General features: G+C 47.7%; 1 protein-coding gene across 3 annotated transcripts in view; it reads left to right on the forward strand.

The window, feature by feature from the left end:
* Nucleotides 1-25287, forward strand: part of ZBTB7C (zinc finger and BTB domain containing 7C) — a 156874-nt gene that overhangs the window by 65885 nt on the left and 65702 nt on the right. For all 3 annotated transcript variants that reach the window (XM_034072911.1, XM_034072910.1, XM_005145403.3), the window contains one exon: nt 17441-17501. The gene's annotated coding sequence lies outside the window, so the exon portion shown is untranslated. The remainder of the gene's footprint in view (nt 1-17440; nt 17502-25287) is intronic.

Below are 25287 nucleotides of genomic sequence, written 5' to 3' on the forward strand. Positions count from 1 at the left end.
CATTTTCTCCTCATAACCTCGCCTCACAATTGTGCCTTTGAGAAACTTTAAGTCTTTGCTCCAAGGTGGATTGATGGAAATCAAAGAGCCCAGGGCCAAGCTGTGTGCTGCTTTGCATCCTTGTGGAGATGCAGGGTCAGCCTGGTGCCTTGCCCAGAGCGGCACGGGCAGGATTTGACCCAGGATTTGTTCTTACAACCCAGCAAGGCCAGCTCAAACTCAGAGCATGAGCTTGAGAAGTGAGGGTCTGCAGGGGTGAGGCTTAAGAGGAGTAAGAAGGAAGCCAGCAGGATGCTGTGGATGTTACTCTGCAGCACTAAGGATGAAGGATTTCCTGTAGGGTTGGCTTCCTGAGTGCGATGATATTCTTTATGAAATTCTGCATGCTGATAAAAGTATCAGGGTTGTGATTTTTAACCCCATTTTTTGTATTTCCCTCCCATAAAATTAGTTAATAAAAAACAGTTTCCCACTGATTTCAGCAGAGCTTAAAGCCCAGCTCTCAAAATCAGGGTGTCATGAAGGCAGATTGTGTGTTGCTGGCCACTCTCCCAGAGCATCCTCTCTCCATGCAGGAACAGAGAGCTATTCTCCATCCCTTGCAGCTCTGTACAGTGACATTTTCAGGACCCGGGCCTGAGGACTTTGACTGGGTTGTTTCCTGTTTTGACAATCTCCATTTCAAGGACTCTATACACAGCATTGTGCAGGGAATTAAAAAAACAAAGAAAACAACCCATATCCTCCCCTCTTGAATATTGCGGTGGGCGGTGGGGACCTCAGCTCATGTTTCCAGTGGGGAGGGGGAAGACACGGATGGTGAAGCAGGCTCAGAAAGACAAAGAGAATAAAATAAGAATAAGAAAGAAGAAATATGTTCATCATCAGGGCTGTGGTACAATATTTTCTCCCCACTCCACTCTGTATGTCTGGGGATGGGGTGCTTTCTCATATGCGCTGCATTTAAACTGCTGCTGTCAAAACTTGGAGGGTAACTAAAACAAAAATGTCACAGGTCAAATGGATGTTTTCCGATTGACCAGAGATCCATGTAAACCCTGGGGAAGGAAATAACCCACCGAACATCTGCCAGCCCTGTGCCTCCATCCCTCACCTCAATATGCTGGCGGGTGGTGGCAGGTCCTACTAGGTATCTCCCTGCCTCAGCATCCTGAAACAGTCTGCAGGCAGCATCCCCTCTTCAATGAAACTTAGTGCAAATTTAACAGCACAAATCCAGATTTGATCTAGGTCAGTGATTAGGAGGATAGAGAAGCTGCTTCAGTTGAGTGTGGTAGGAGAGTAAACATCTGCCTGTTGAGAAGCCTGGGCTAGAGGCTCATTGTAAGCCCCTGCAGCATTTCTTCAGTTGAGGGCTGATCTTTGCTGCTGTTAAGTTCAGAGCATTTGGGTAGGCAAACCTCCCTGGGCACATCAAAGCATCGTGTCTCTGCCACTGCTTCATGACATCCCTTGCAAAGTCCTCCCAAGGTTTCTGTGTGGCCGGTTGCTCTCCGATGTGTTGTAACCTGAAAATAAGGGTAGGTAAAGGCAGAATGTTCTGGGAGCGATGCCAAGCCAAAGGCACTGACTTATTAAGAGATCTGTATCAGGATAATGGATTTATGCTGTTTAACAACTTTTAAGAGAAAATACGATGTTTGCAGTACCAGATTGGGATCATCATAGGAAACAGAACTCTCCTTTTTATGTCGTATTGCTTTTATTATTAGTATTTTAATAACAATAATAATATTTCCCCAGCAAAGAAATATATGAGACTGTTATTTGTGTAGGAACTGGAAATGAACCTGAAATGATCAGCGTATTTTTTAAAGGCCCTTTACAAGTCACTCGGCATTGGAAAAGGTACAACTATCCATCAGAGCAAGGCTTGGGGATAAAATAATTAGAAATCACACAACCATAACAAAGGAAGATTAGTGCTAAAATTAAAAGCCATAAAGTTGCTTTTAGATTAGGCTGGAATCCAGGCAAGCTGTTTTATTGTATGGTGTTACTTTAAAAAATGCAAGGTGAGAGGTGTGAATTGCCTGCATTTGGTCGTGTTGCAATGGAAATGCTACTGGTCATGTTAGATGGGGATGACCTGGGATGATTTTCAAGGAAATCCTTGGGGAATGGAAGTACAATCCACAGTGAAAGAAAACAAGCTGGGTTCAGTGCTGGACTCTTCTTCCATATCCATGATAAGGTTAGTTGGTTTGCTTCTAGTTTTGTTCCAGGGTTGTAGCTGTCAAATGACAATGTTGTGTCCAGGAATAGTGGTGGGATGGCCAGGTATGGAATGGTCTGTGCCTGCAAACAGCATGGGTGTGAGTGGGAGCTGCTGTGGTCCTGGGACCGGAGCTGTGTCTCTGGGATCAGATGGGACATAGCCCACACAGCTTCATCCCTTCATGCATCTGCTGGAGCTCCTTTATGAAGCCTCAGTAGAGGAGGGCCACAGAAATGATCTGGAGCCAGGCTGAGAGAGCTGGTCTGGTTCAGCCTGCAGAAGAGAAGGCTCCTGAAGGGGAGACCTGAGAGCAGCTCCAGTGCCTAAAGGGGATTTAGAAGAAAGACAGGGATAGTTTTTACTCACTGTGCCTGTAGTGATAGTACAAGGGGTGATGACTTTAAACTAAAAGAGTGGAGTTTAGACTAGATAGAAGGAAGAAATGCTTTACAGTGAGGGTACTGAGGCGCTGGCACAAGGTGCCCAGAGAAGCTGTGGCTGCCCCATCCCTGGCAGTGCTCAAGGCCAGGTTGGACACAGGGGCTTGGAGCAGCTGCTCCAGTGGAAGGGGTCCCTACTTATGACAGAAGGGTGGATTAGAAGACTTTTAAAGGTTCCTTCAAACTCAGACAGTTTGATAATTCTGTGAGCTCTTGTGGAGACTGCATTGTGTCTGCAGAGTATGTAATACAGTGGGACACAGCTTTACTCTCAGATGGAGTTGGGTCATAGAGGTTCATGTCTCTCAACCCCTTACACTATTAGTTTCCAAGGGACCTCCTTTAATAAATGCTTGTGCCAGTTAAGCCTGTTTTAGGGTCTTGTGTTCTGGGGACAGGGATGCATCTGTTTTGCCTTGGTTCATGTGCCAGGGACAGGGCATGGCTGGGCATGTGCTTCTCCCTGCGTGGAGGTGCAAGGAGCTGTTGGTTGGGATGTAAGGATCTGCCGCCATACTGGGCAGCGAATGGTTGTGGGGAAAAGGACAAGCCAAAGTTATATCCCATTTGGCTTGAGAGGACTCGTGGTGTGGCAGGAGTAGGACAGGGAGAGCAACAAGGAGGAATGACATGGAGCAGCTTCAGTTTGAAAAGCGGTTGAGCAGACCGAACCCTTCAATCTGAAGGAGAAGGACCTGAGGAGGTATCTATGTGGGGTATATAAGCCCTACGTGGTGTGGAGGTGGGTAGTGAAAAGTTATTTGTTGTGTCTGGCAGCTGGTGAAAAACCATGAAATGGTTGGGCAGAGGCCTTAAACAGGAGGATGTGCTCTTTTATAAAACATCTAATTAAACTGTGAACCTCCTTGCCACAGGATGCTGCGGATGCCAAAAGTATAAATGGCTTCAAAAACCAATTAGGGAAATCTGTGGACAAAAGGTCCATCAAAGGCTGTTAGCACAGTGCTGCAGGTACAGCCACCAGATTGGGAAGCATCTGGGCTGCTTGATGGCCATCAGGAGCGTATACCTGGAGAGGTACTCCATGTGTGCCGCTGTTTGTACATTCCTTGCTCATTCTCAGAGCTGGCTTCAAGATGCATTTGCTCTGGTGCTGAACTTGCTCTGGTGTTGAACCCAGTTTGTGCTGGTGTAGGACAAGGAAAGCTGTGTCTGCTGCCCTTTCTCCTGGGCTTCCCATAGCAAATACACTTCCGTATCTGAAGACTGGGCATTGCCAAAGGGGTCAGCTGGGTATCGTGTAATATTCATGGGTATATCGGCAAGCTTTCCCCTGCAGATCACCTCACTCTGGCATGCCTGGCCCAAGCAGGAGCACAGGTCCTTGAGGTCTTCCAGTGTCCTACCAGCAAATTCTACCAAAGTCCAAGTGAGCATCCCAAGAGGGTACAGGGTAAGAAAGAACTGGTATGCTCCATGTATAAACATATTCAAGGAACAGTGTCTAAGAGGCTTTCTTGTATAGTGGGGAAGGTGTAACAGGAATGAGAGGCTGGAGGCATGTGAGGCCTTTTCACCATGAATGTGGCCAAGTAAAGGTCCTGTCACCCATAGAAAGGTGACTTCTTCAGTGCTGATGCCTTGAAATAGGGAGTGGGGAATTTCTGGGAGACAAACCTAATCTTTGTGGGATGTGCTGCTGAAATATGGATGTGATTGTGCAAAGCCCTTCACCCGGTCCCACCAGAGGTACCGAATGAAGGGGTCTATGTGTTCCCTCCAGGCTGGGAAGCACCAGCCCCATTGCGACCACCCGCAGCATCTTGTCAGCATGTCGCATCCCAGTGCCTGCAGTGCAAAAGTGAAGTCCAGCGGGCTGCCTGCTCCCTGCTGCGCCTCCAGCTCACCAACTCTTTGTAGCCCAAGAACAGAGCCTTGGAAAAGTCCGGCAGCGGGAACTTTACTAATTCCAGCTAATGACTCCGAAATACTGACTGAGGGGAACAATTGGGCATCATCAAAAGGCACAGACAAAAGAAATGCACTGTATTGTAATAGCAAACGGAGCTGAATTTGGCCTGATGGAGAACCTTTCATATTCAGAGTGTTTCAAAGTGCTTTGCAGAGTAATGAGCTTCATGCTGACAGCAGGGCTGGTGGAGCGGGCTTTATGTGCCCAACAATAGCTGGCACAGCTGGTGGAGGAGGACCTGCTCTGGTGGGAGAAGGGATGGTGGCCGGGATGCTGGGGTTATCCTTCACTTTCCTGTTTTTCCAGTGCTGTTAGATCTCTAGCTATCATGTAGATGGGCAGTGGAGCTGCCTTTCAATACTTAAAGGGGTTCATAAGAAAGACTGAGCGAACTTTCAGTAGAGCCTGTTACAATAGGACAAGGCATGATGGTTTTAAACTAAAAGAGGAGAGATTCAGACTAGGCAGAAGGAAGAAATGTTTTACTCTGAGGGTGCTGAGGCACTGGCACAGGGTGCCCAGAGAAACTGTGGCTGCCCCATCCCTGGCAGTGTTCAAGTCCAGGTTGGACACACGGGCTGGGAGCAACCTGCTCCAATGGAAGGTGTCCCTGCCCTTTCCAACCCAAACCATTCTATATGATTTTGTGATTCTATGTCTGGTCCTGCCTGTGGATTCATCTGAAGCTATGGACCTGCAGGTCCTTCACATGTAGGTCTGCACTCTTGATGGGCTCGGTTTCTCTGCCCCTCTTTTATCTTTGAGGAAACAGAGGTTGAGAAACACGTTGTGACTCACACAACAACCCCTTGGCACAGCTGGGAATAGAGCTTGGCCTCCCAGGTCCTCTAATCTTGTGGTCTCCATGACAGTTTCATGAAGGCCCACATACGACTTCACCTCTTTAATTTTAGCTCGACCAGAATAGCACTGGCACAGCTGCATGAGCAGATCTCAGTCCCTACACCATTCCTGTGGCAGGGATGTTCCTTGCCCCTTGCAAGGACAGGAAAAGGTTAATTGCTTCTTTTATTTTTTTTTTTCCTTTTTTTCTTTTTTCTTTCCTTTTTTTCTTTGGAAAAGAGGAAATAAAGGTCCCCACCCCACCCTAAGGGGACTGCACAAATCTGTCATTCCATGGCGGGTGGACACAGGCAGCTGGGATGCATTAAGGAAGTAGCCCTTGGGAGGGAAGGGGTTAGGGGGATGGGTGGGAGGCCTTGGCTGCCTGCCTGGAGCTGCAGGCAGGGATGGGGATGCTGAACTGGGCTGTATATCCAGAGCTGTAATGCTGTCTGCAGAGCCATGGGCGCTGGTGGTGAGTTAATCATACCCAGGGCTGGAAAATAATATCTGCAGGAAAGCTTGGTTTGGGGTTAGAAAATGAGCTCTGGATGAGCTTCCTAATGAGAAAGGATATCTCAGACGTTGTCCCATGCAATGTAGGCCCTTCACTACCACACGTCCCTGCTAACCAATATAACAGTATTCCAGCAGTCCCCTGCCCTTCCTGGAGGACTGTGCTGGACCAGCATTAGGTTCACTGCATCACCTCCATCCCAGCAGAGAGTCATAGCATTGTCAAAGGGTTTGGGTTAAAAGGCAACTTAAATCTCATCCAGCTCCAACCCCTGCCATGGACAGGGACCCCTTCCACTGGAGCAGCTGCTCCAAGCCCCTGTGTCCAACATGGCCTTGAACACTGCCAGGGATGGGGCAGCCACAGCTTCTCTGGGCACCCTGTGCCAGCGCCTCAGCACCCTCACAGGGAACAGCTTCTGCCTCAGAGCTCAGCTCAGTCTCCCCTGTTCTGGCAGGTTCAAGCCATTCCCCTTGGCCTGTCCCTACAGGCCCTTGTCCCAAGTCCCTCTCCAGCTTTCCTGCAGCCCCTTTAGGCACTGGAGTTGCTCTAAGGTCTCCCCTTCAGAAGCGTTCTCTTTCCCAGTAAGGAGAATGAGAAGCATATCAAGGGAAGCCTGGATTCTTCTCCCTCCTCCATCTGTGTTTCCATGCTGCCTGCGCTGCAACAGGGCAGGGCTGATGTCATGGCAAGACTTCCTTTTGCAGGCAGTGCTCTCGTGTGCTGTCATCCTGCAGCAGTGATTTGATGGTGTGCAGATGACTCCACTGTTTCCCTTCCTGTCTGCCTTATGCTGATGCTGGCCAGTGCTGCTTTACCAGCAGGGGTGTCTCAAAGGGATGATTGAGTAGCAGTGGTAGCAGACGCAGGTTCTTCATGATGACCCAAACTCGAGTGGGTATTTTGGTATCATTTCTAAATTAATGCCCAGGAAATATATAAAGACCCAATATTTTATGTTTCCTTGGGAGAAGATCGCAATAAAATAACATCTCAAATGGTGGAGCCATCAGGTCAAAGCACAGTAGCAGGGTTGTGTCATGAAACAACTCGAAGCAACTTTCTAGCTTCTTACTTGTTGAGCTTCAAGGCATCTAAATTCAAAGCGATCACGCATGTACCACACAGGGTGTGCTGTTTGCACAGAGCCTATCCAAATCTTTCTAGTTTTGCTTTTACATCAATACTGGTTGGTGTGAGTAACTTGTACTCATCTTTTGAGCATAGAAAAGTCAGCTCTAGAGGATCAGGTGGTGCTGTGGTCAGAGGAGAACTAGGTTCTTGGGTCAAGGAGAGCATCTGGATTTCACCTTATAGGTTTCCTTGCCTTCTGTCTGGGATTCACCATGTGCCTGAGGTTTTAGTATCACTTCATTCTCCCCCACTTAGACCTAAACCATCATCCCATGCCCCTCTCCCAGACTTGTTCATTTAAGTGGCTTTAATTAACTTACATTTTCCTGTGTGTGACAGCTTCTTGAGGTTTTGGTAGCTGTTTTCTGTCCTTCCACAGTTGTTGCTGACATGTAACACTTTCCCTGCAGACTGGCCTTCAAGCCTACCATGGGTTTCTTTCCCCCCCCGCTCTGTGGAATTATTTTAACACACTGGAAGGAAATGGTTTCCATGTGAGCCTAGTTACACACACTCAATTGATTATTAGGTGTGATTTTCCTGATCCCTGCTGGTATCTACGAGGATTTGGAGCGAGGAAGCCAGAGGGGCGTAGGATGATGGTTTAGGTCAAATAGATTTATCTCCACAAGTGACAAGACTGATAACTCTGGAGTGGCCTGGCTACAGGTGTTATCATTTGGGTGTCTCCTCAAGAGTGAAGGTTAATGTCTTGCCACTACTGATCCATCACGGTGTTATCTCCAGGATTTATAGGTCTTCTCTTGCTTTTCCAGCAGCAGTGGGTTCACTTTTGCGGAGCTCAGAGCTATGTACAAGCAGCTGTAGTGGTTACATCAGCAAGCCCTTGCTTTCCTGGGTTTGTCTGGTTTTAAGCCCAGTATTAGGAATAATCTCTGCTTGTTTTCGCATAATGTTGCACTTTCCCAGTGGTGGAAGGTGGGATGGATCAGGGCAAACCCACTGTTTTAGTCCTCTCCCAAGAGGAGGCATCAGGCAAATGAAGGCAAAACAAGCCCTGATCCTGCCTTCATAAGGATAACACTGAGAAATGTGAGCATGAGGATGGCAGGGAACAAGAGGGACTCAGAGTAAAATCTCTTAAAAAAGCCTGGGGGCAATAAATCCTAAATTAAAATAAAAAGGCAACTAACATGAGTGACAATTGTACAATATCAGATAACTGCATCCTGAATTCCAGTGGGATAGGAAATATGAAGCAAAAATCACTCAGGTGCTTCAAGATAGCGATAAGGAAAGCAATTCCCATTTACTGGTAGAAATAAAATAAAAGGTCCTGATAAACCCTCCATGACTAGACTGGATTAGGGCTCTAGCTGTGAAAATTCATTACGGGCATGCAAAAGAATGCATATCTCACCGAGCTAAACTGACTACAAACACCATTTATCTAGAGAAGAGGCGATTCACTCAGAATAAATAGATTTCTTTCAAAGGGAAGAGGGGGGGAATCTGTCAGAAATCTGTATCTGTGCCTTGTCATTTATTATGCAAATCAGTCTCGCACCTTTCTACACCATGAAGGATGAGTTTATGTCGGAAGAGCAATCTTAAGCTGTTCCAGCATCTTCGGGGACAGGCTGGGGTCCCTTGCACACAGCGCCAGGCTTCTGGTGTCGACAAGAGACAGTCCTTATCAATGAGGGTAATGCAGTCTGGTCAGATGCTTTCAGAGTTACCATAAACAAACCCATTGCTTTGCATTATTTTGCATTATTTCAATTTAATTTATTTTAATTGTATATTTTATTTGTTTGCCCATTCTCAACAGGTATGACTTTGTGTGGGGTGATGTGCAGAAGGCAGCCTGTGGCATATATCTACTCTGTCCTTGTCTTCAGCTCTCTTCAGTATCAGCACCATTAAAGCTGCATTGCTTTACTGGGTAGGGCTTAGTGGAACAGGATGATTTTGAGCTTCAGTCTGTGGTTCACTCAGAGGAGGTCTTAGGTGGCTGCAGAAGCAGTTAGTGTGCGGTTCAGGGACCAAACCATGATATAACACCTTATGTTCTAGCAATTAAGTACATCAGGGTGCTAATTTTAGAAATAGAATTGAACTGGTAAAAACCATGAATAATAAGTAAAACTTTGATTCTCCCTTCAGTGGACAGAGTGTTGAGTCAGTGTTCAATGCATGAAAAAAAACCACAACAAAACAACCAGCAAAAGACCTCTAGAAGGTTTTTCCTGACAGGTTTTGGCCCTGTGTTTTGGAAAGGCTCCTGATGAATAGTGTGGTCCCAATTCAATACATTTGAGCGAAGTACCAGAGATAAAAGCCTGACCCCACAAACCCATCAAGCCCCATCTTCAAGCAGACTCTGAGCACAATGTAGGACAAGTGGTTCTCCTCTCTTGGGGCACCATGAAAGTCAGGATGATGCTCAGAGAGTAGAGGGATCGAGGTGGGATATTGTACATGTTCATAAACATGTTGTAGGATACACGGTGTGTCCTACAGTCAAAGGACTTCCCTAAATGCTCGATCCCAGATTGTTCAGGTACCTTCTCCATCACAGCCAGCAGAGTTATTTGTACAGACTTCTGGCAGTGGTGATCTTAGGAGACAACCTTAGTAGATGGATGGTTTAGTGTTTGGCGTCACTGCCCATGCAGGGGTTGGAACTAGATGATTTTAAGGGCCTTTCCTACCCTAAGTATTCTATGGTTCTATGATTCTATGGCTTCTGGTGGGGAGTGAGAGACAGGACCTTTGATGAGCAGGAGGGACCAATGACCTGGTGTCAGCTGTGGCTGAGGGGAAGGCAATGCAGGTTGACATTGGCCACAGCTTGGAGCCTGATGATCGTAAGGTCCTTTCCAACCCTAACCGTTCTATGATTCTATGATTGTTTAGGAGCATTTTACACTTGTGTTTTGCCCTCAACATTTCTGCAGCTGTGCTGGCCAGGCTCATGCAGTGCTGTGGAGTGATTTTGCTAATGGGATGTGACCTGATGGCTTTGCATGTTTTAAGTAAATTAAACACAGCTGCTAGGAAAATCCAGTAACCTTAAGAGCACCATGGCTCCGTTGTCTGCATTGTAATTACAGCGGCACCCGCCTGGAAGTTCTACTTTCTGGTTTATTTTTAAATAACTTCTGAGCTACCCTTTGATCAACTGCTTCATCCTTGGGTCCTGCCTGTCCTCTTCCTTGTTTTGGGTTTAACCCTTGCTTTCTCTTCAAGCACCCGTCTCATTGCACTTCAAGTCAGTCGCAAATACAAGCAGCTGATTGCAAAAACGACGCTTCTTCCTGAATATATCCTGTAATTTTGAGCTGGGAGTGAATCTTGGGGGGGAATTTTAAGCCAGGGTTTGTGGGGTGTGTGTGTACTGCAGGCGTTCACAGTGGTGTTTTAAGGCTGCTAGGGAAGTGCATCTTGAAATATGCAGCTTTGCCTTTTGCTTCAACAGAAATCCTTTGTACCCCTTCAGGCTGTCTGTCACAGTGACAACACTTTAATCACAAGCAAAAGGAGTTAGTTTTATGGAGGAAGCAGAACTAGGAGCCTAATTAATTTTCACTCATCAGCCCATGAGTGCAACCCATGCCTGCATTAGTGAATGATTATCTCTGATAAAGGTGTAGCTGTATGATCCTCTCCTTGGTTAAAAACTCATGCCACCTTCACTGCAGGATCTGCAAGGGTTTAAATTGCTGGAGGCATCCCAGGCTCAGGGAAACGGCTTCGAAGTTTGTATCAGAGTCTGCAAAATGATTCAAAAACCTGTTGAATTTTAAGCATGTCTCAGTGCAAGGAGGGGAGTTTGGATCAGCATGGTGGGATGCTGGTCCCACCTCAAGGGCAGAACATTTGGATCACCAGAGCTACAGTACCCAGCTTCACTCAAGGTCATATATGTAGTTACAGAATCACAGAATGGTTTGTATTGAAGGGAGCTTTAAGCTCATCTAGTCCAAGCCCTCTGCAATGACCAGGGACATCTTCAACTAGACTAGGTTGCTCCAAGCCCCATCCAACCTGGCCTTGGGGATGCCCTGGTCTGGTCTCCCATCTGTTGTCTGCAGCATGTCATTGTATATCTGCATTAGAGTGCAAAGTGGGTGCCTATGCATTTGATCTGGGCGAGAGCACTGAGTGTTGTTGTAAAATTTATGAGATTCTGTGTTTTATGGTAAATTTCGAATTGACTTTGCAATCAGGGGACGTTAGAGTTTGTAAAGGAAAGTCGGTGTGATGTGTTGCAGAACACAAGGTGGTAATTTTCCCTCTTGTGTTGATGCTATCAACAGTAAAGAATGAAGCAGCTGCTTCTCAGAGGATTGTTCTTTTAATGCATTCAATTTGTGTAGATTATAGACTACTATTTATTACGTAGGGTTTTTCCCCCTCCCCTGGCTTTCCCTCTCCCTCCATTACTAGAATAATGTAGGACCATTTTATCTACCACTTTTCATCTGCAGATTTCAAAGCCCTTTCCAACCATGGCCAACATCATTGTTTCCATTTTCACACAGGAAAGGGAAAATCGAGGGTTGGAGATGGGAAAGGATGTCAGCCATAGATGCTGCCAGGCCACTCCTTCTCTCGACCGTGATCCATGTGCTCATTCTGTGCCAGGTTTGGAGGGGTGAGCTGTCTCAGGACATTTTTGTCTGGAGCACACAGTCTCTGGAAGCCCTGGTCCAGCAAGGAGAGCCCTGTGCCACCTCATGTCCCATAGCAGCTTTTATCCACACGCAAAAAGGAGTTGCTGTTAAAAACAGCAGTAATCAGCACAAACGCTTTCCTAAGCAATGAAACATCCACATGTGGCATGATAGAAGTGGCTTTTCAAAGCACGTTTGCCAGGTGGGATATTCTATGGGGATGTAGGTGACTTGGTTCCATTGACTCCAGTGGGGTTCTCTAGAACACTGCCCTATTTGAGGGAATGCAGGCTTTCAGCAAGGCTCAGGCTCTGTCAGTTGACAGAAACAGGATTTTCAGCTGAGCAAAATATTTTCTGGCAAAGTGAGATCCATCTGTCTGCTTTTAGGTACCTGGATGGTAGCCCTGCCTTTACCATCGTTGTAGAGCAGTAAACATATCAATGCTGTGGTTTCTCTTCTCCTAATGTTGATATCTTGCTGAGATCAACTGGATCTTGCAGTAGTTTCTCTTCTTTACTGATGGGCTCTAGCTAGCTAGCCCACTGTAGCTAACTAAAGTACACCAGGGCTCTATGACTTTGGGTGTTTCCTTCCCACCACACATTTCAGTATCTTGGCATCAAACTGAATGGCTGGAAGGAGAATCATCCCCAAAAGGCAGCATGGAATGGTGTTTGCACACCCAGTGTTGTGTGCTGTGGTGTTCTGCCACAGCCAGGCTCTGTGAACAGATGTCAGGCATCTTCTTATCTACCTCCACGCACCTCCAGAAGGGATGGGGACACCCTGGTCTGCCCACCTGAGTGGTGTGTGTTACTAAAGGAAGCTGTAGCTTTGTTTTTTAGGTGGCAAAGGGGCCTGTCTGTCATTTCATTGCTATCAGGACACCTCAGGCTGGGATGGGAAGGCATCACATGGTAGTTTCCTCCTGATCTTCACTGAAGCCAGTGTCCAGCCTCATTTCTGTCTGACAATGGGCAGTGCTTGCCCGCAGCTCCATATTTTGTTTGCCATTATTAAGGCTGCTGGAAAATGGTTCTGGCACCTTCCTGATTCACTGATGTGTCTGGAGAGGTCAGAGGTTCTTAGATCATATGAAGGAAATGGGCAGAGTCCTCTGGAGGATACTGGGGTCACCCAGGCATGAGGAGAGATGTGAGATGAGCTCACATGAGGCTGGTTTGTTAAAGCTGAATTGCAGCAAAGGCGGTTTATGATGTTTGGTTTTCAGATATGCCAAGAAGATGAAAAACAAGATGATTGCAAAAGTCCTGGGCATTTTAAAGTAATATTTGATGGGGATTTATTGAAGATGCTGTAATACAGCCTGTAGCAGCATCTGCTTCCCAGATTAACAGAGGGCTTGCAAACAGCACTTTGGAAACCACCTCCAAGATTATCTGAAAACTAGAGAGCAAATTCCATTTGCTGAATGATTTATGACATGATTTTGCATATTAGTTGTTCCTTCTCCTTTCTGTGTTAGATTTATTCACTTCACTGATACTCTATGCAGGAGGCACACAAACACTGGAACCATCCTGGAAGTGTTTACGTGCCAGGGCTGTGCCACTCATCACGGCAGGGGCCTGATGGTGCAGAGATGGAGGGCATCCTCATCTAATGCAAATGGGTTTCATTTTGAAGCTGTTGAAACTTGGACCAGGGGCTGGATGTGAGCTGCAGTGGAAGCTAAAAATATGAGCTCATTGCCTAATCTTTTGTTATAGTCGGTGGATGTTTGGTTAGCGGAATCTACATGGTGTTTCACACCCTGAAATAGATATTGATGTTCAAGCAGCAAAGCGGGTCTCCAGACAGCCCAAATCGTGCCCATGAACTGAAGAAATGTTGGGACAGCCACTACGCATGTAGGTCATGATTCAGCTGCTAGACATAAATGTCTAGTTTTACCCTAAGACATATTGCTTAGTCTCCAACTGTTGATCAAAAGGGATGTAGGTCCAGGGTCATACCTGGCAAAGCCATGTGCAGGACTTGGATAGCTTAGGGAGTCTAATGTGACAATGGATGTAAGGAAGAAATTCTTTACTGTTAGGGTACTGAGGTACTGGAATGGGTTGCCCAGGGAGGTAGTGAATGCTCCATCCCTGGCAGTGTTCAAGACCAGGTTGGATGAAACCTTGAGTGATATGGTTTAGTGTGAGGTGTCCCTGCCCATGGCAGGGGGGTTGGAACTAGATGATCTTAGGGTCCTTTCCAACCCTAACTACTCTATGATTCTATGAATGGGAATCTGCATTTAGGTAACTAAACCCAGGATCTACATGTGGGCACCCAGCCGAGATGCCTTAATCTGGAGCAGAGTCCTACCTGGCATACCATTGACTGGTGCAGATTCATCAGGCTGTCCCAATGATCACCACATGGCTTAGACCCAGCAATGAGCATTCCCATGGTTTGTGCTGCTGGCTGTCAGACCAGGGCCACACTGAGCTTAATGTGAGCTGAATTCAAGCTGAAGGATGGTCAGCGCTAGAGCATGTGTGGACTTCTTGGGGAATGGTCCATTGGGAATATGTGGAGGCTTGTACTGTTGGCAGTAGGTCTGTCCCCAGTGTAGACACCTGGAAAAGGGCTGTTCCTTCATATGGGGTTGACCTCAAAAGCAGAACAAACATGCCCATCACTGGGCTGCTTGGGAACCATGAGCTCTGCAGCTCCCCCAGACAAGGGATGGAGAGGTCAGTGTGCTAAAGAGAGGCAGAAGCTCCCCTTCTAAAGACAGATGGCAAGAGGAACAGACCCACAAGTGATGTGGCATCTTAGCGATGTATTCAAGGAGAGTAATTAGAAATCTTAACATCATATCCAGGAGGGTGTGTTTGTTTCATCCAGAAACCACCTCAAGGACCTTGTGGCTGAGGGGAAAGCCACAGGCAAGGCTGGTTGGTTGCTTTGCTGCTTTTCATCCCTCACATGCTTTGGGGATGGGTGAATAAAGCCTGGGCTGCTCTCAGGAATGCCCACCCTATTTTGGAAAGTGCTACAAGGGCACTAGGACATCCTCTCCATCACCCTGTTAGCTGGCTCAGAGGGCGGACCATGAGTGCAGTTGTTCATGGGCACTGTTCTTCAGACTCCTCTTCATGGCAATGGTTAAGGGAACTGTAATTCAGGTGTAGCCTTTGCTTAGCCCAGAAACTCCCATTTATGTCCTCATTCCATGAGGATTTTCCTGACCCTCCAACAGTGATTTTGTTGTGAGCTGTTACATCCCTACGTTCCCTGTGCTATGGGGCGAAGCTGCAATGTGAGACTCTGCGCATAGCGAGAATGAGACAACTTTGAGCAGAAGTTAAAGCTGAAGCCCAGCATGACTCAAGGCAAGCATGGTCCCAGCCCCTTCCCTGATGGTGGGAGGAGGTCATTCATTGACCTGTGCAGCGCTGACATGCTCCATCACAAAGCCGGATTTTTGCAGCATTCCCTGGGGGGTTTATCCCAAAACGAAGGCGAGGGCTCTCACCCACATGGGCCACAGCCTGTGTGAGGCTCTGTGCCCCCTTGCTGATCACTTGTGGCTGTGGAGCCGTAAACGAGCCATTAGTCCTTGGTGGAGGCGGTTACTCATCAGCTAATGATCCGAACAGGGGCTGGGGTGCAGGAAGGAGGCTGTGCTGAAGAGCACAAGGTCAGAGCAGCTGGATGCTCTTGAAAGCAGACGGACTCATTAGCTGCAGAGAAGTCCCCTTGCAGGGGCTGATCGCGGCCCCAGAGCTTGGCTGCAGTCACCAGGCTGTCTGCAGGCACTCTGTGTTCCACCTGTGCTCCATGCACTGCTTCCTGCCTGAATGTCCTCATACCTGTGTTCATAGAAGCAAGAAATGGAAAGATAGAGGCCATCACAAAGATTGCCCTTTGTGGGTTTTCACCTTTCCTTGAGCATGAACGCATAGCAATTCTCATTCAATAAAATGGGTAGGGTAGTCAGAACCCCTTGGGTCCTTGATCCCAGGACACTCATCCAGGTGTCAGCCTGACTTGGACAGTGTTGCTGGCACTTTCTCTTGAGAGAGAACCCCATAAAGGCTGACACAACATCAGTGCCTCCATCTAAAAGCAGGGAGATAATTTCCAGTGGTTTACCTGTGCCATTGGTGGTGGGAATGAGTGCTGGTGGATTCTGCCCCAGTAAACCCTGCTAAGGTCTGCCTGGAGAAGGAAAGGAGGAGATGCTCTGGTTATTGATTCTGTCAGGAACAGTTTGGGAACCAGGAAGAGGAGGAAACATCTCCATTTCCAGCTGACCCATGATTAACAAGGGTCTCCTTGCCTTGTTTTTAGCCTTCTCCTGTAAAACCTGCTGACTGGGAATGCATTGTGTTGTCTCTGCCCATGTCAAACACAGCTAATAGCCCAGATCATGAGCTCTTTGCTTATTTTGCACACAAATACAGCTTCTCCAGCTGACTGCTGAACTGCAGGGGCCATTTCCAGCTATGCACTCCCATAGCATGTATGCCCAGCTGCCCTGCTCTTGTAGCAACCATCTGTCCTTATCCAGGAGGAAACTTGGGCCACCACCCTCAGCTGTACTAGGGGGCTCTGGACCCTATTAATATGATGGTGGGTGGGAGTCTCATGCCTGGAGGTTGTACCTGGAGTGCTGTCAGGTCCCCCAAAGCATGCTCATGCTGTTCTCCTTCATCAGCTCTCTCGAGTCCTGCCCACCTCCAGCCCAGCTGCTGGCCACTTCATCCCTCCTCATCCGCACTGTAGCCTGCATTAGCAGCAATCAGTGTGTTTCCTTATCTCCTCTGGCACATGCTGGTGACAGTCCTGCTCACTAACACCTGTGTAGAGGTGTCAGCTCCCTGTTTGGATAAGCCAGTCCACTGTCTCCATCATTTGCAAGTGCAAAGTGATGACCAGGAGCTTCTGTAGAACTTTGTTTTTCCCAAGCTGAGAGGGGTAGAGCTGGGGGGATTATGGTCATGTGCTTTCCTCCTCTGCACCCCATCACCTGCAGGATGTGGGTTTGTTGCAGGTACCACTGAGTTACCACTGATAACCAAGCTACCAGCGTAGGAAGACTCAGGAAGTTGATAATCCCAAAGGGACCAAGGTGCAGCATTCAGCTGGTGGGGGGTCGGATGGGTGAAGCAGACAGTGCTGCTTTGATGGATCTGTTTCTGGACTGTTCACATCCCAGCTGTTGCAGGAGATGTGATACAGTGGGAGGACGGGGGATTCAGGTTAGATATAAGGCAGAACTTCTTCCCTGTGAGGGTGCTGAGGCGCTGGCACAGGGTGCCCAGGGAAGCTGTGGCTGCCCCATCCCTGGCAGTGCTCAAGGCCAGGTTGGACACAGGGGCTTGGAGCAGCTGCTCCAGTGGAAGGGGTCCCTGCCCGTGGCAGGGGTTGGAGCTGGAGGAGCTTTAAGGTCCCTTCCAACTCAAACATTCTGTGATTCTATGATGGGCTGGGCATGGTGTTGCTTGGTGATATTGTGATACAGGCACACAGGAAGGGTGATGAGAAGCATCTGAACTGACCTTGAAAACACCGGTTGTAGGAGAGCAGGAGAGGTCCCGGTTTGTTGATTTCTCATTGTTCCAACAGAAAGGTTTTCCAGAGCCTGCCCTTCTTAACCAGAAGCTCAGTTCTGGATCTGATGAAGGTTTTTGTTTTGTTCTTTTTTTTCTTTTTCTCTCCGTTGTTCCTTAGGAAATGGTCAGAGGAGCAAAGGGAGCATCGCCGGAGATTTGAAACAAAACCAAGGGTACCGGTGAGTACACATTTGGGTGTGTTGAGCTGGTGGATTTATGAGGAGAGATCGCTCCTCACATACAGGATATGCATTGAGGAGCACGAAATGGCTATCCTGATATCTTTCTGGGGTCTCAGGGATCTCATCCTGCTCTTGTTAATGGGGACTTCTGCAGGAGTGGGTGTCATTTGTTGTGTGTTGTGTTGATGGATTGTCACGAATCAGCTTTGCCACCACCATGACTCTTTGCTACTGTCAACAACTGAACATCTAATTGCTCTTTCTGTAAATGCGAGGAAGATGCTCTCATCAGTACATGTGCTCTCAGTGCTGCAGTGCTGGAAAGAGCAGGCAGCAGATATGCTGGCAGCTGCAGGGGAGTGCGCTGAGCAACATTTGTTAATGCTTGGAGTGCTTTTGGCTTTTGTTGTGCTTGGCCCTGTTGCAAGACCCAGTCACGGGGCTGTGATTTGGGTGACATTTCAAGGTCCTCTCCAGACCCGTTTTCTGCAGCTGTGACTTGGGTGTTTTCCAAGGGGTCCTGAATAGGAAGAAAGGAGCATCCTTTTTTATCATCTAAGCTGGTTCAGGTATGCCAGAGCCAGATCCTGCTGAACTGCATTATCTTGCATGCACCAGGTCAGAGGCTGTTTTTTTTTACACCATCTTTTTATGAGTGCCTATCTGGTTTGCATTGGCCAAACCTTTGGCAGAGACATGCTGTGAGCCCTTATGGGTCCCCATCCATCAGAGACCAAATCCCCACATCACCCCTGTGCCCCACACTGCACATGCATTGTGAATCGGGGCTACCTCAGGGCTGGGTTATCACAGAATCATGGAATGATAGAATGGTTTGGGTTGGAAGGGACCTTAAAGCTCATCCAGCTCCAACCCCTGCCACGGGCAGGGACCCCTTCCACTGGAACAGCTGCTCCAAGCCCCTGTGTCCAACCTGGCCTTGAACACTGCCAGGGATGGGGCAGCCACAGCTTCTCTGGGCACCCTGTGCCAGCGCCTCAGCATTCTCATCCTAAAACATTCCTTATGTTTATTCTTGGGTCTGTTCTGCAGCCTGGTCAATGTGGATGTGCATGAGTGGTGCTGGGTGGATCATGGGGGGATGTGGGTTTTAAGACTCACCCCAGCTCCTTATAGTATAGGTATGAGCTTAGACGAAGGGAGAAGGTGACACAAGCAGAGATGAGAAGGAGCTTCAGGAAGGGCTTTTCTTCAGACATTTCATAGAATCACAGGATCATACCAGCTTGGAAGGGACCTCAAAGATCATCTGATTCCACCTTCCTAGGCACAGCATGACCTAGACGGAATGTCCCAGCACCCTGTCCAGCCAAATCTTAACAGTGTCCTGCATTGGAGAACCCACCACTTCCCTGGGGAGATTATTCCCATGTCTGGTTGTTCTCAGTGTGAAAGATTATCCTCTTGTGTCCTGTCAGAATCTCCCCAGCAGTAACTTCTGCCCATCATCCCTTGTCTTTTCCATGTTTCTCCTCGTAAAAAGGGAGTCTCCAGCTTCTTTGCAGCCACCCTTTAAATTTAACAACATAGAAGCCCTTTACTGTCAGTGGGAATGGTTTTATCCCCTGTTACATCTGATCTAGTTTGGGCATCCACCCTAGGATGAGTTAGAAACCTGTCCCTCTCCTTTGACTGCCAGAGCCAGCCAGGTGAGGGGATGCTGTGTCTGCAGTGTCACCCCTTGGCATGGAGGGCAGGTACGGTGCTGAGACCCTGCTTATCACGTCTCCTAGCAGAAGAGCCTGAGAAGCTATGCTTTGTTTCCAGAGATCATCAGTGACTCCAAAACAAGCACTAATCAGGACCTTGAATCCAGACCAAACTCCTGTCTGGCTCCTGCACCTCCCACTGCTTCCCTGCTGCCTTTCTGCAATCAGCTAGAAAATAAACTCAGCCTATTCCCGCAGGAGCAATAATCCCCTCACCTGTAAACAAGACAGGCTGGAAGGCCACCAGGCTGCTCTCCCCCTCCATGCACCCCAGCTCATGGCAGAGACAGCAATAACCATGGGGACCTGTGTGTATCTGACACATTACAATTCTGCCTTCTCTGATTTATACCAATAGTAGTTTGGTCCCTTGAGCTTCTACAATCCTGGAGTGATTCAGCTTATTAAACATCGGTTTGCACTGTCCTTAGCATTAAATAATTGGCTCCTCAGCATATTTGAGTTGGATGGTATGTAATAATCCCGTGAACTATCCATCAGGCTCCATTATCATCTCTGCAGTTCTGTGCTGGCTGACTTGTGTCGGCTCTGCCTGAGGTTTGCAAATAGATTTAGTTCTTCCTGCAGTTCTACTTCTTTCTTCTGTCTCTCCTTCTCTCAAAGGAGCAGTTTCAGGCTCCTTACAATTTGTGCAGATGCTCCCATTGGCTGCGACAGCATCTTTCTGTTGACTTGTGAGTGATGGGTCCCATTCTTGTCCTGGCTCCACTTCTGCCAGAGTCCCCCAGCAAAAAACCTCTCATGCTCCAAAGGAATAGAAATGTTATCTCAATTTGAAAGAATTTCCTTTTCCACCCTACAAACTGATAAACCATCACACTGTTGGAGCTTCCTTATCAGCTCAGAGAATTTGTAGGACACAATAATGACCTGTCAACTCCCCTCCTGCAAACTGGCACTGCGCCTCTCACACGTAGGGCAAAACCTCTGTCTTTCTGGATGGTATTTTAACGAAGATTCTCAAGAGAACCCCTAAAAAGCCTCGTAACTAGGTGGATAGTGTGAGAGCTGGGATTTTCTCATGTTATTTTTGGTACCTGGTGCTGGCACTGCCATACCAGTGATGGGAGAGATGCTCAGCATCTCTGGAAATCAGGCCCATCCTTTGCTTGCTGAGCCTGCAGTGTCCTGGAGGAGGTGGATGGGATGAGTGATCGTATCCCTGTGGATCATATCTGCTTTTGGAGCTATTCATGCTGGAATCAGACACACCAGACCCAGGGACTGCAGTCGTGTGTGACCCCCACTTTACTGTTTCCAGGGCTGCTGCTGGTTGTTTTGCTGATGTCAGGACAGAAATATCTAGGTTTTATGCATGCAAAATTGGCTTCTTCTTTTTTGTATAACTTAAGAAATGGTCTTTCTGGTGAAACGTTTGGGTTATCAAGATTCTGGTGTATGTGTTCGGCTGGCAGGCTGGGATTGCCTACACCAGGGTGTAGGACTGGGGTGAGCAAGGGGAGTCATAAAAAAATGACCCATCTCTCTTATAAACATGTCCCTGTATAGTCTGAATGCTCCTTTTCTGACTTGTCCAAGAGGCATCTTTTGCACCTAAGGTATAAGATACACAAATGTAAATTCAAGCAGCTTCAACCCGTTTAGGAGCTCTTTAGTCTTTACATTGAATTTTACACCTACATTTCAAGATCATCCTTTACATAATATTTCCTAGTTCTAACTTGTCAAGAAGAGATTGATAAGAGCAGATTAATATCCTCAATATAGCAGCCTAGTACTTTCATAAAAACACATCAGTGCTGTTGTCTAAAGGGCAAAACCATCTAGATTTGTACCAAAACATGTTTGCTTTTGCAAGGATATGTTCCCCATTACATCCTTGTCCCAGGTCCTGTATGTCATGGGGCAGGACCCACCTCTAAAGCACTGAGCTTGCAGTGTAAAAATATATAAAAAAAATAAATTATTATGGAACAAGAACTATAAATTCTGGTTAAAACATGGGGAAGACCAATGCTGCATGGTGTAAAGTGATGCACCAAAGTCCATGTACCTTCAGCAGAGGCAGAGACCTGGTTATCTGAGACATTTGCAGTGTCTCAAAGGCTACAGATTTTACTTCTCCAGAAGATGTGACAGCGCTGCTGTGTAACTGTAAGGCAAAACCCTTGCTGATTTCTGTGCCTGTGCCCTAATGCCATTACTTTCCCTCTTTTGCAGATCCACATAATGACATTCATGGTCACACACACACGCAAAAATACTTTATAAAAGGAAAACGAATCTGGCTTCAGCCGGCTCTTGCCTCCTGCTGCTGTTACCTCCAGACCCCGGCTCGCTCAGGGTGATGTGGAAAGGGGAGTTAATGTAGCAGGGTCATTTCTCACTGCTGAATTGGTCAGCCATCTACGGAGCCAATTTCTGCAGCTTTTCAGTGGCGTGGCAGACCCCTGGGTAATGTTTGCCTGAATAGAGCCCTAAGTGTTTAAGCTGTATTGCTAGCTATGGCTGTTTTATCCTATGCATCTGAGATTTCAACTCATCAGACATGAAGCAGGTCAAGACTCATGCCATTGTGTGCATTATAGCGAACAGAACAGAATATGCTTGATAAAAGTAAGAACTTAAAAGAAATGCTTCTTTAGACCTGCAACTTTGAAGTTCCACAATGCATCAAAGACCCCTCGTATAGACTTTGAAAGGGGTGAAAGGCATTACCTAATATTTGGAGGAAATGAATAATAAAGCATCCCAAGTGCCTGGAAACTAATTTAGGAGTGCACATTGCACTCCGTTGCCTCTGCTGGATTCACTCTCCAAAAGAGTTGCTAACAAAAGATTTCAAAAAAATAAAAATAAGAATTACATTTGGAGACCAACTTTTCTGCCTTGAAATGCCCCCTTTTTTGTCATGCTTCCTGGTAAGAGTTACTTATGAAAAGATAAAATGCAGCCCGTGCTGCAAACACCAGGTCTCAAATGAAGCTCAGGTGCCCATAAGGTTTCCTACTATTCCCCTCCCCACTGCAGCCTTTTATTCCTTCATATTGAAAGCATTGCTTGCAGGATGCGGAGGCACTACCTGCTCTTGGAGTGTAGTGATGTCTGAGGGAAAAATAATAAACCTATTTGTGCGGCCTTTGCTTTTGTTCCAGCAAAACCACCTTTGTATAGAGCTGGGACTGCTCTGTTGGTGACCTGTTGCTCCTTGCAGCAGGAGCTGGGAGCCTGGTGCTGTGCTGAAGTTATGTTTCTGGTATCACCATGGATCATAAAACTACAGAGTGGTTTGGGTTGGAAGGGAGCTTAAAGCTCATCCAGCTCCAACCCCTTCCATGGGCAGGGACACCTTCCAACCTGGCCTTGAGCACTGCCAGGGATGGGGCAGCCACAGCTTCTCTGGGCACCCTGTTCCAGTGCCTCAGCACCCTCACAGGGAAGAGCTTCTGCTTAGTGCTATTTGGAGGCTCAGATACTTCTTGCCATCACTTGGTTTCTCAGATGCAGTGATACCTCATGCAGCAGTCCCTATAGCCAGCAAGGCTCCCATTGGACTTGGGAGATGCAGAGCTCATGATACAACTTCTGCCTTGTATTATGAGACACGGTGTCAGAGCCAAGTGTGGTTGAGGGAAGCTACACCCCATGGGAGTGGTGGGATTGGACTAAGGGCTTTGGGAGTTTGGGATTCAGTGGAAGGGGGGGTTTACTTGCCAGGATAACCTCCTCAAAGCTTGTTTTCTTTCCTGAGAATCAAACCCCAAGGCATGCAAAGTCTCTCCAAATCCCATGAAATGATGAGGACAGACAGGTATCTACAGGGATGTTTGGTCAAGAAGGGCTGTGTTCTACTTGTCCTGCCCTTGCCCATTGCTGCTACCCATGCTTGTCACAGTAAGCTCTATTTTCACCATCTGCAGAGATCAGTTAAATTTAAGTGCTTTCTTACCTGCTTCTCCCCCAGGCCACAATTAATTGAGGCCAGGAGGTCAGGCAGGAGTGCTTGGGCAATATTTACAAGAAGAAGGGGATGTTAATGGGTCACTGGGGCCAGACAGGGATGAGGATGGGGATGATGAGCAGTGGGGAGGCAGTGAATCTCCTGCAGGCCCCAGGCGTGATTAAAATCTCAGCTCTGCATCCAAATGAATTAAAACTGGCCTCCCCCCTATTAAACTCCTGGTGCTGGGGCTGCTGTTTCAGTTGGACCTTCTGGAGTGGGAGAACAGCAGTGTATTGGGATGGGGGAGTGTGCCTTTGGGTTATCTGTAAGGCTGGGGGATGGAGAGCTGTAAAGAAAATGATGTTTTCCTTCCTCAGAGCTCAGCCCAGCAGACCTGTTATGCTGGGGCTAGTTATTTCAGTTGTCACAGGAGAGGTGGTGGATGCCCCATCCCTGGCAGTGCTCAAGGCCAGGTTGGACACAGGGGCTTGGAGCAAGCTGCTCTAGTGGAAGGTGTCCCTGCCCATAGCAGGGAATTGGAACTGGATGAGCTTTAAGGTTCCTTCCAACTCAAACCATTCTGTGATGCTATTTAGCACTTCCTCAGTGCATCCTTCAGGAGCAGGGTGTGCTCAGTCATTGTCTCAAGATGCTGATAGTCTCAGCCACAGAGTCCAACTGGAAAATGCTGTACACAAGAAATGGTATACAGACCTGTTCCCAGCCTTTCCACCACCTTTTCCCTAAATCTAGATATCCAGGTGGCAAAAGCCTGTCCCCTCTTTCGCACTACAACAACCAGAAAACAGGGTTATTTCCCATGGAAAGGACATTTGCAGCACTGCAAGGGGAGGTTCTTGCCCTGCCTTAGCAATACTTTAGCATCCAGGGACATTTTAGTCTTGTGCTTGGGTTTTACGATCCCTATTACTCTCTTCTCTTTTAATTTTTATTGCTTCAATTCAGTTTCTGACAAGTGCTGGGAGCCCTTCAGTGGGCAGAGGCGGCTCTGACGGCTCTGTCACCTTGTGCCTTGACCTACATTCAAGTGAGGAGCAGAGAGGAGCAGGATGTAGCTCACTGGTCCTTCAGCATGGGGACACCCCTGCCTGCATCAGCCCTGGTGCAGGCAGCCTTTGCCTTTGCCCATTGCTGTGAGCTGAGAAGCTGTTCTAACTGGTCTGACATCCAATGGAGCAGCACCAGGAGCAGCTACATCTGTCTTGGTGACCTCCTGAACAACCTCTAAAACTTGAGCTTGGGCAAGGAGTCACCCTGAAATGTGTGCAGCAGCAGAGCCAGCAGGAAGAACTCAGTCTGGGTCTTCTGTTGAGGTGAAGTTACACCAAACCAGTGGCTGTTGGGCTCATGGTGCTATTTGGTCCCAGCACTCTGCTCCTCTCTCCTGGTCTTCAAGAAGAGCTTGGCAGGATGTGACCTTTTCCTCCTCAGGACATCCCATGCAGGGGGTCTTTAGTCTGTGCTTGGTTTCCTAGGACATCACTGAGCCAGGTAAGGAGGCAGGGATTGTTGCTGTCTGGCCTGGTTTATTCCTCCCAGAAGATCAGATGATGTTTGCCTCTTCTCTGTGTGTGTCACCTTTGCTGTAGTCTTGTTTCTGGTTTGCTGCCCATTGCAGACAGATATAAAATGTCCTCTAATGTCACCCTGACCTATAAAGGTAGCAAAATGTGGAAAACGATGAGGTTCTACTGGGAAACTTTAATATCTTGGGAGCACCGGGAGTCACACACACTCTCCCAAGCTGGAGCCCTAAAGCCCAGTCCCTATAGGTCTGCCAGTGGCTCTCATCTCAGAATAGCTCTGGGTAATATGTGCTGTCAGGGGAAGCAAAGGTAGGGATGTATTTAGCTTGACTGGGAAGCTAGCACTTCCCAAACTGTGTGGTCGTGGGGTGATTTCTGTTAAGGATATGGTTGGGCTGGACTGGTTGGCACATTATTGGGAAGGGACATCTGCCTTGGGTGTCACCTGAGGCTCACACCATGCCAGCTGGTAACCCATGTCACTTAGGAGAGGTTTTGCTCCCTGCTGCTCTGCATTTCTGCATGGGACAGATCTGAACCCCGCTGCCATCAGAAGAGCTTTTCCTCTGCTTCAGCTGCCT

Source organism: Melopsittacus undulatus, chromosome Z (genome assembly GCF_012275295.1).
Source record: "Melopsittacus undulatus isolate bMelUnd1 chromosome Z, bMelUnd1.mat.Z, whole genome shotgun sequence".
Lineage (NCBI taxonomy): Eukaryota > Metazoa > Chordata > Aves > Psittaciformes > Psittaculidae > Melopsittacus > Melopsittacus undulatus.